Source organism: Podarcis muralis, chromosome 7 (assembly GCF_964188315.1).
Source record: "Podarcis muralis chromosome 7, rPodMur119.hap1.1, whole genome shotgun sequence".
Taxonomy (NCBI): domain Eukaryota; kingdom Metazoa; phylum Chordata; class Lepidosauria; order Squamata; family Lacertidae; genus Podarcis; species Podarcis muralis.
In genome coordinates, this window is record NC_135661.1 from 34418120 (window position 1) to 34425252 (window position 7133).

General features: G+C 45.6%; 1 non-coding gene across 1 annotated transcript; it reads left to right on the top strand.

Annotated features, from left to right (window-relative positions):
• The first annotated feature begins 2932 nt into the window (after nucleotides 1–2932).
• TRNAT-UGU (transfer RNA threonine (anticodon UGU)) lies at nucleotides 2933–3003 on the top strand. Its single transcript has one exon. It is a non-coding gene; the product is annotated as a tRNA-Thr (tRNA).
• Nucleotides 3004–7133: the final 4130 nt, after the last annotated feature.

The window sequence follows — 7133 nt, forward strand, 5'->3', positions numbered from 1 at the left end:
ACATTTGGGTATCAGTTGTCAAAACAGTGGGATTCATACTCATACTTCTTGTAATAATTTAACTCATCCCTATCTTGCATAAAGAAATCCACCATTCTTTTTACAGCCAGAATGCAGAACCAGCGGCTTCTCCAGGTGCTGCTGAACCACAAGTCCCATCATCCTTGGACATTGGCCACACTGCCTGGGGCTGATGGGAGTTGGGAGTCCAACAACATCTGGAACTTACTCAAACATGAGTGTGCATGCAGCCTAAAGTGCCTATAAACCAGAGCTCGGCAACCTAAGGCCCATGGGCTGGTTCTGGCCCATGAGTTCCCTGGAACCGGCCCACGGCCGTTCCGTGGATCGGCATGGGGACTCTGTTCTTTTTTTCCATGGTGACATTTTTTCTCGCCACAGGGACCGACTTTGGGTCAGAAGAGCGCTGGAAACAGTGTGTGCGCATGCGCACGGGAGCTCCTCACCTAGAGAAGCGCCCGTACGCGTGCGTACACACTATTTCTGGCACACTTCCGGGATGGAGGAGAGCCCGTGCACATGCACACACTATTTCTGGTGCTGTTCCGACCCAGAAGAGCGCAGGAAAAAGCTTGAGCGCACACACAGGCATGCACACTCCGGCCCACCAAGAGGTCTGCCGGGGAGTGGACCAGACCAGCCTCAAAAAACGTTGCCGACCCCTGCTATAAACACTGACTATTATTATTATTCCAGTTATTTTAATATTAGCAACCACCACTCAAAAGAGAGGGTTCCTGGGTCCATTATTCAGTCAAAGCATACAGCAAAGAGGAACGGAAGTAAAGCTGGTTGTTGTGTGTTTCACGCACATCTGCAGAACCTCCCAGAAAATGCAGAATATTAAGAAGTCATGGCTGATTAATTCTTCAGTTGGATATTTGGGAGATCACTGTATTCAGCACCCTTCATGCTTGTCAGCTGAACTGAATGACTGGTCAAAAAGAGATGAGCAGTCATTTTTTTTTACAAGGACTCCAACACTGTCCATAGAATGTGGACCCTAGTTAAATGAACGTTTAAAAGTGAAACAGCATTGGACTATAAATTCCTTCGTATTGCCTACCAATACGGAGTACTGCTATTCCCTGATTAATCCCGATATATTATGTGTCCAAGCTATCTCCTGCTGTGTGTTGGGGGGTCAGTTGAGAAGTGTATCTAGCTCATATTGACAAATTCATTTCATTTATAACAAACTTTTTTCTTTTTTTCGACCAAGGCGCTCAAGGCAGCATATGTGCTTCCCACGCTCCTCCATCAATCCCCACAACAACACTGTGAGGTAGGTTGGGCTGAGAGGCAGTGACTGGCCCAAGGTCACTCAGTGAGCTTCACAGCACAGTGGGGTTTTGAACCCTGGTCTCCCAGGGCCTAGTCCAACAGTCTAACCACTACACCATGCTGACTCTCACTTAGTGATAAGTGGATGACAGAGAAGAAGCAGCCGGAGAACAAGGTTGGGAAAGCTCAGGCACAGGGGCTGAATGCAGCACCCCAGTCTCTGTACCCCCCACAATGCTCCTCAGGCCACACCACACCCCTCACTTGCCTTGCTCCACCCTCACCTGGAGTGCTTCCGTCTAACTGGAATGTGTCCTTGGACTGTTATCACGTCTCTAGCTTGTCTGAATGGAGAACAGAGAGACATAAGTAATTGGGTTTGTGATGTCTGCATGGCTGAAATGTTCCCCAATAAACAAAGTTAAGAGGCACACCCATTGACCTGCCCATTTTGGACGACCGCACTACTGGTTTGGGGTCCTCAGAAGGTTGCCTTCATGCAGAATACATCCTCCAGGCTGAAAAAGATTCCTGGCTCTTATCATGGAACCTTCTTTAATCTCAAGTGCCTTCATGTGACAACTGAGCTTCCCCAGTTTCTGATTGGCTAGAATTTTCATCTGCCTACCTCAGGGTGGTGCTAAGTCTTGAGCTGCCTTTTTTTACAGGTCTCCCTTGGCTTCCATCGCTGCCTTCTTGACTTCTGTCCTGAACTTAACTCAGATGCCTTCCTGAAGTAACACTTGGATTTGTTTCTGTCCGCTGGCTGGGCTTCTTGTGGCTTCCAGAGTTGACATTCTCTACTCTTCTTGATTCACTTGCTCATTGGTGAGGGTCATTTGAAGTAACAGGAGAATAAGAATTCCCAGTTGTGTGGAACCATCTTCTCCTGTAGACTCCAAGCAACAAGGACTCAACACTGGCCTCAAGCAGCTTCATATTTTGGAGGAGATGGAGCTAACTGAGGCTAAAGACACACTATAAAGCACAAGCCTTCCCCCAAAGAATTCTGGGCACTGTAGTTTGTTAAGGGCTACTGGGAATTGTAACCCTGTGAGAGTTAAACTACAGTGCCCAGAATTCTTTGAGGGAAATAATGTGTTTCAAATGTGCACACAGCCTTAGATTGCTGTTCATAGGTCTGAGAGGTCTTTTTTCCTTTTGCAAAGGAAACGAAAGAAGATATTGATGAGTGCCTGCAGATCTGACCCTCTCAACACTGCTCCCTGGGTAAGCAACTTCCATGGATAAATTGCCGATTGGATATCTTATGCAAATTTGTGCTTGTTCGTCCCGGTTTGCTTGACATTGTAAATGGCAGCTCTGGTCTTGATGGTCCACAGAGGTCAAAAAAGCATAATCAGACCATTGCATCTCACAGTTTGCTTTATGGCCCTTAGTCATAGCTGGTTTCACTTCAGTGATTCCCCCCATCTCTCTTTTAACTGGGCTAATTATCCCCCCCCACCCCAACAGCCCTTTGGTTGTCTCTGACCTTGCATACCAGTCTCTTAGAAGTTGCTTTTCATTGTATGTGTTCCTAGTTATCAATGCAGTGGCTTCCTGCCTGCTTTAAGGAAACCCTTGTCCTTACCTTCAGAGCCTTTGATGGACTATTCAGGAGAAAGGCCCTTAGCTCAGTGATAGAGCATCTGCTTTGTATGCAGAAGGTTCCAGGTTCAATCCCTGGCATCTCCAGGTAAGGATTGGGAGAGAGAACTCTGCCTGAAACCCAACTCAGTCTTGTTGGAGTTTGGTAAATATTGCATCAGGGTGCAGGAATAAATAGCCTGGTAAGACTTATTGTTGAAAGGATGTAAGAAAACTCAGGTTTATTAATGCCAAGTTATTGAAGCCATTCTGAGCACATGCTGTCTGAATAGGACCTGCCTGATTAGGAAGTTCTTAGCCTGATGGCGGAAGGATAGCAAAGAGGGAGCCAGTCTAACGTCTCTTGGGAGGGAATTCCACAACATGGGAGTATTCTGCTTCTTCAAGTACCTCTACCCTTCCTGCTCTTTGTGCCTCCACTGCCTCCATCAACATTTGCATGGTGTCATCTTTCCTAATTCTAGTCCCTCCTGAAATTTCCATTTTCCCACAAACATTATTACAAAATCCCTGCAGGAACACACCAAAACCTCGGAAGTGCCTGAAGAAGGCTCAGCTTGCGTGATGGTGTCTCTCTTAAATGGCTTCAACCCCTGCTCAAACCAGTTTGTCCTTGCAGCCTTGGATACTCTGTTTTTCTCTTGTATACTGCTTTGATGGCTGTATGCTGCAAAGCAGTCTATAAATTATGCTGTGAAGCATTTTCTATTTTTTAATAATAATTTAAATTTAATTTAATCTTAATCAGACTGGTTTAACAAACAATCCCTCTTCCCAAAGAACCCTGGGAATTGTAGTTCTTTGAGAGGGGTAGCAGACTTCAAACAATCCCCAGCACTCACAGGAAACTACAGTTCCCAGCATTCAATAGGGGCAGGGCGGGGGAGAGAACCATGACTTAAAAGTGGCACAAAATCAGGATAAATGCATCGTGTAGCTGAGACCTCCGTTTAAATATGTAAACATTATATGAGCATATTTGTTCTCTCTTAAAAGGCTATTTCTGCTCCAAAGTCACCCTATCGTTCTTAGCCACTCTTCGCTGATCTGAATTCCTTTCCACAAATTTACAGCTTTGTAGCTTCCAAACCCCCAGTTATGTTTCCTTCCCACCCTGCTGAACCGCCAAGTGCAAATTGCTTGAGGGGCGTTCTGTATATCAGATGATTGCTGGGAACCCCTTTTGCTATTTGCTAACTTATAGCCTATTTGTTTAGAATTTCTTTTCCAGAGACTTGCTTTGCAAGCGCCCCTGATAAGGTTAGTGGTGGAGCGAACCGGAAGCGTGAAGTGCACACATATTTCCCACCGCTTGACAATTTTCATGACAGCCAGTGGTTCCAAATTTCCCCTGCGATGCAAGCTAACAGCCAGGTGTTTGTAGAAATCTCATTTGTCTGTGTAAGTATTGGTTTAGCTATTGATACACACTTGTCTTACATTGTTCATCCAGGCCTGTATCTTGACACCATTCCCCTGACTTCTGTCTCAATGTGAATAGAGAAAGTATTTCTCCCACTCTTGTAACACTAGACATCCCATGAAGCTGAATGTTGGAAGATTTGGGACAGAGGGGAGGGGGAGGGAAAGGATTTCTTTGTGCATGGTTAGACTATGGAACTCCCTCCCACAGGAGGCATTGATGGCCAACAACTTGGATGGCTTTAAAGGAGGATTAGACAAATTCATGGAGGAGAAGGCTATCAATGGCTACTCTCTATGATGACGGCTCTGCTGCCACAGCTGGAGGCAGTAAATGCTTCTGAATACCAGTTGCTGGAAACCACAGGAGGGGAGAGTGCTTGTGTTTGAATCCTGCATAGTAATTCGCAGCGGATGCCAAGTCTATCCACTGAAACACATGGGTTTTTGTGGGTAAATCATTTGTATAGATCAACGGTGAGGCAAGCCTACCATCCTTCAGACAACAGGAGCACTCAGAGCAGGTTTTTCTCAGAAGTTATGAGAGCCCTGGAGGAAGCAAAGGAGGCTTTGCTTTGTGGATGTGAACAGGCTGAGATTTCAGTCAGGAGTCTGACAATTGAGCCTTGCGGATTTCTAAAATCCTTGCACATCTCCCCTCGTTTAACTCTCTCTGCTTAATATCCGAACAGCTTTCTGACATCCTGTTCTCCAACATGGTAAAAAAAAGGGCCTTGTTTTCATTTGTGATCTCTCTGTTTGGGTGAGCCCCCAGTAATCTGTTTCATCGCACAGCTTTTACAGCCATCTGCTTGCACTGCTGGATTTTGGATTTCCTCGCGTATCTGCAGGAGTTTGTTGACATTATTTCTCCTGATTTGTCTACTTTTCCTACACACTCTCCCGGGTTCCCCCTCCCCTCTTTCTTTTGTGGTGGTTGGTGTTCCATTCATTCCACTGCCAGCAATTCCATCTTGGATGCTCCCAATTTACTCTCTGCAAATGGGAGGTTCTTCGAAGAAAAGCACCAAGCATTTTTGATGAGATGCAAACCTTGGTTGGGATGAGCGGCGATGAGTGCAAGGCCACACACCCTCCCAAGAGACACCTCTCATCAGCAGTGCTTTGCGCCCTCCTTGGGTGTTTATGCCTGGCTGGAATATGTCCTTGGTGACTGATACTGCCTTTTGCTTGCCTAGTTAGAGGAGTGTGTAACAAACTTCAGATTGACATGATCCTTCAGGGGAAGCCATGGCCGTTTAAAGTGGCATGATACTGCTTTGAATGTAAAGTGCTGATGGGGCCTATGTGAAATCCACAATACAGTGGTAAAGGTAAAGGTAAAGGGACCCCTGACCATTAGGTACAGTTGTGACCGACTCTGGGGTTGCGCGCTCATCTTGCTCTATAGGCCGAGGGAGTCGGCGTTCGTCCGCAGACAGCTTCCGGGTCATGTGGCCAGCATGACTAAGCCGCTTCTGGCGAACCAGAGCAGCACACGGAAACGCCGTTTACCTTCCCGCCAGAGTGGTCCCTATTTATCTACTTGCACATGACGTGCTTTTGAACTGCTAGGTTGGCAGGAGCAGGGACCGAGCAACGGGAGCTCACCCCGTCATGGGGATTCGAACCGCCGACCTTCTGATCGGCAAGTCCTAGGCTCTGTGGTTTAACCCACAGCGCCACCACAGTGGTACCTTGGGTTAAGTACTTAATTTGTTCCGGAGGTCCGTTCTTAACCTGAAACTGTTCTTAACCTGGAAGCACCACTTTAGCTAATGGGGCCTCCTGCTGCTGCCGCACCACCGGAGCACAATTTCTGTTCTCATCCTGAAGCAAAGTTCTTAACCTGAAGCACTGTTTCTGGGTTAGCGGAGTGTGTAACCTGAAGCATATGTAACCTGAAGCGTATGTAACCTGAGGCACCACTGTACAGAACTTTGGAGATCACCACCACTCATTTCTCACCATTGTGAAACTTTTAAACTTATTATTTCCTCTGCTCCCTTCTCCTATTCATATGCATGCAACTTATCTCTGTGCAATACTTTTCTTTTTTTAAAGCACTGTCAGTTATCTGAACTTTTGAAATTTATGTTAAATGTTTTGACAGTCTTCTAGACTAGAAGGGGGAAACTTAAATTGCAATCTATTCATATTTTTGTTTGTTTGCTTCCTTGCCAAAACAACAACAAAAAACACCATTCTCCACCCATCTTAAAGAATCAGCAAAGATAACTAAGAACGGCTTTCAACCTTTTTAAATTCCAGAGTAAGTGCAATGCTTAATCTTTGCCCCCCCCCACTCCTTTTGCACAAAATTACATTCACTCACTTGGCACCTCTCAGAACAACAGAATTCTGTCACCTAATAATACTCTGCTATTCCTGTCATTCCAAAATGATCCCAGATGGACATATCAAATCAGCTCCCAGCCTTTCCTTACTTCATTTATATTCTTTAATAAGTGAATATTGGACATCAGTCAGTGCTTCCTGTCAGATCCGTTTGTCTGCTGTTTTTAATGCTGTTTCAGAACCCAGAGAGAAATCTCTGTTTGAACTGTCAGTATGTGAATGCCCACCCCCTGCATGAAAAAAAAAAAAAAAGAACAAAAGCAGCTTACCCAACACTCTAAAAGGCAGCACAATTAAAACATCACACTTATTTTAGCCCCTTTTCTCCCTACTGCTGCATGGACGTAGGGCGGTTTAAAAAATAAGAACTGCTTAGCATGAAGGAAAACCTTATAGAATTATCCCAATCGCCTTTTCAGCAATAAAGGCCAAACAAG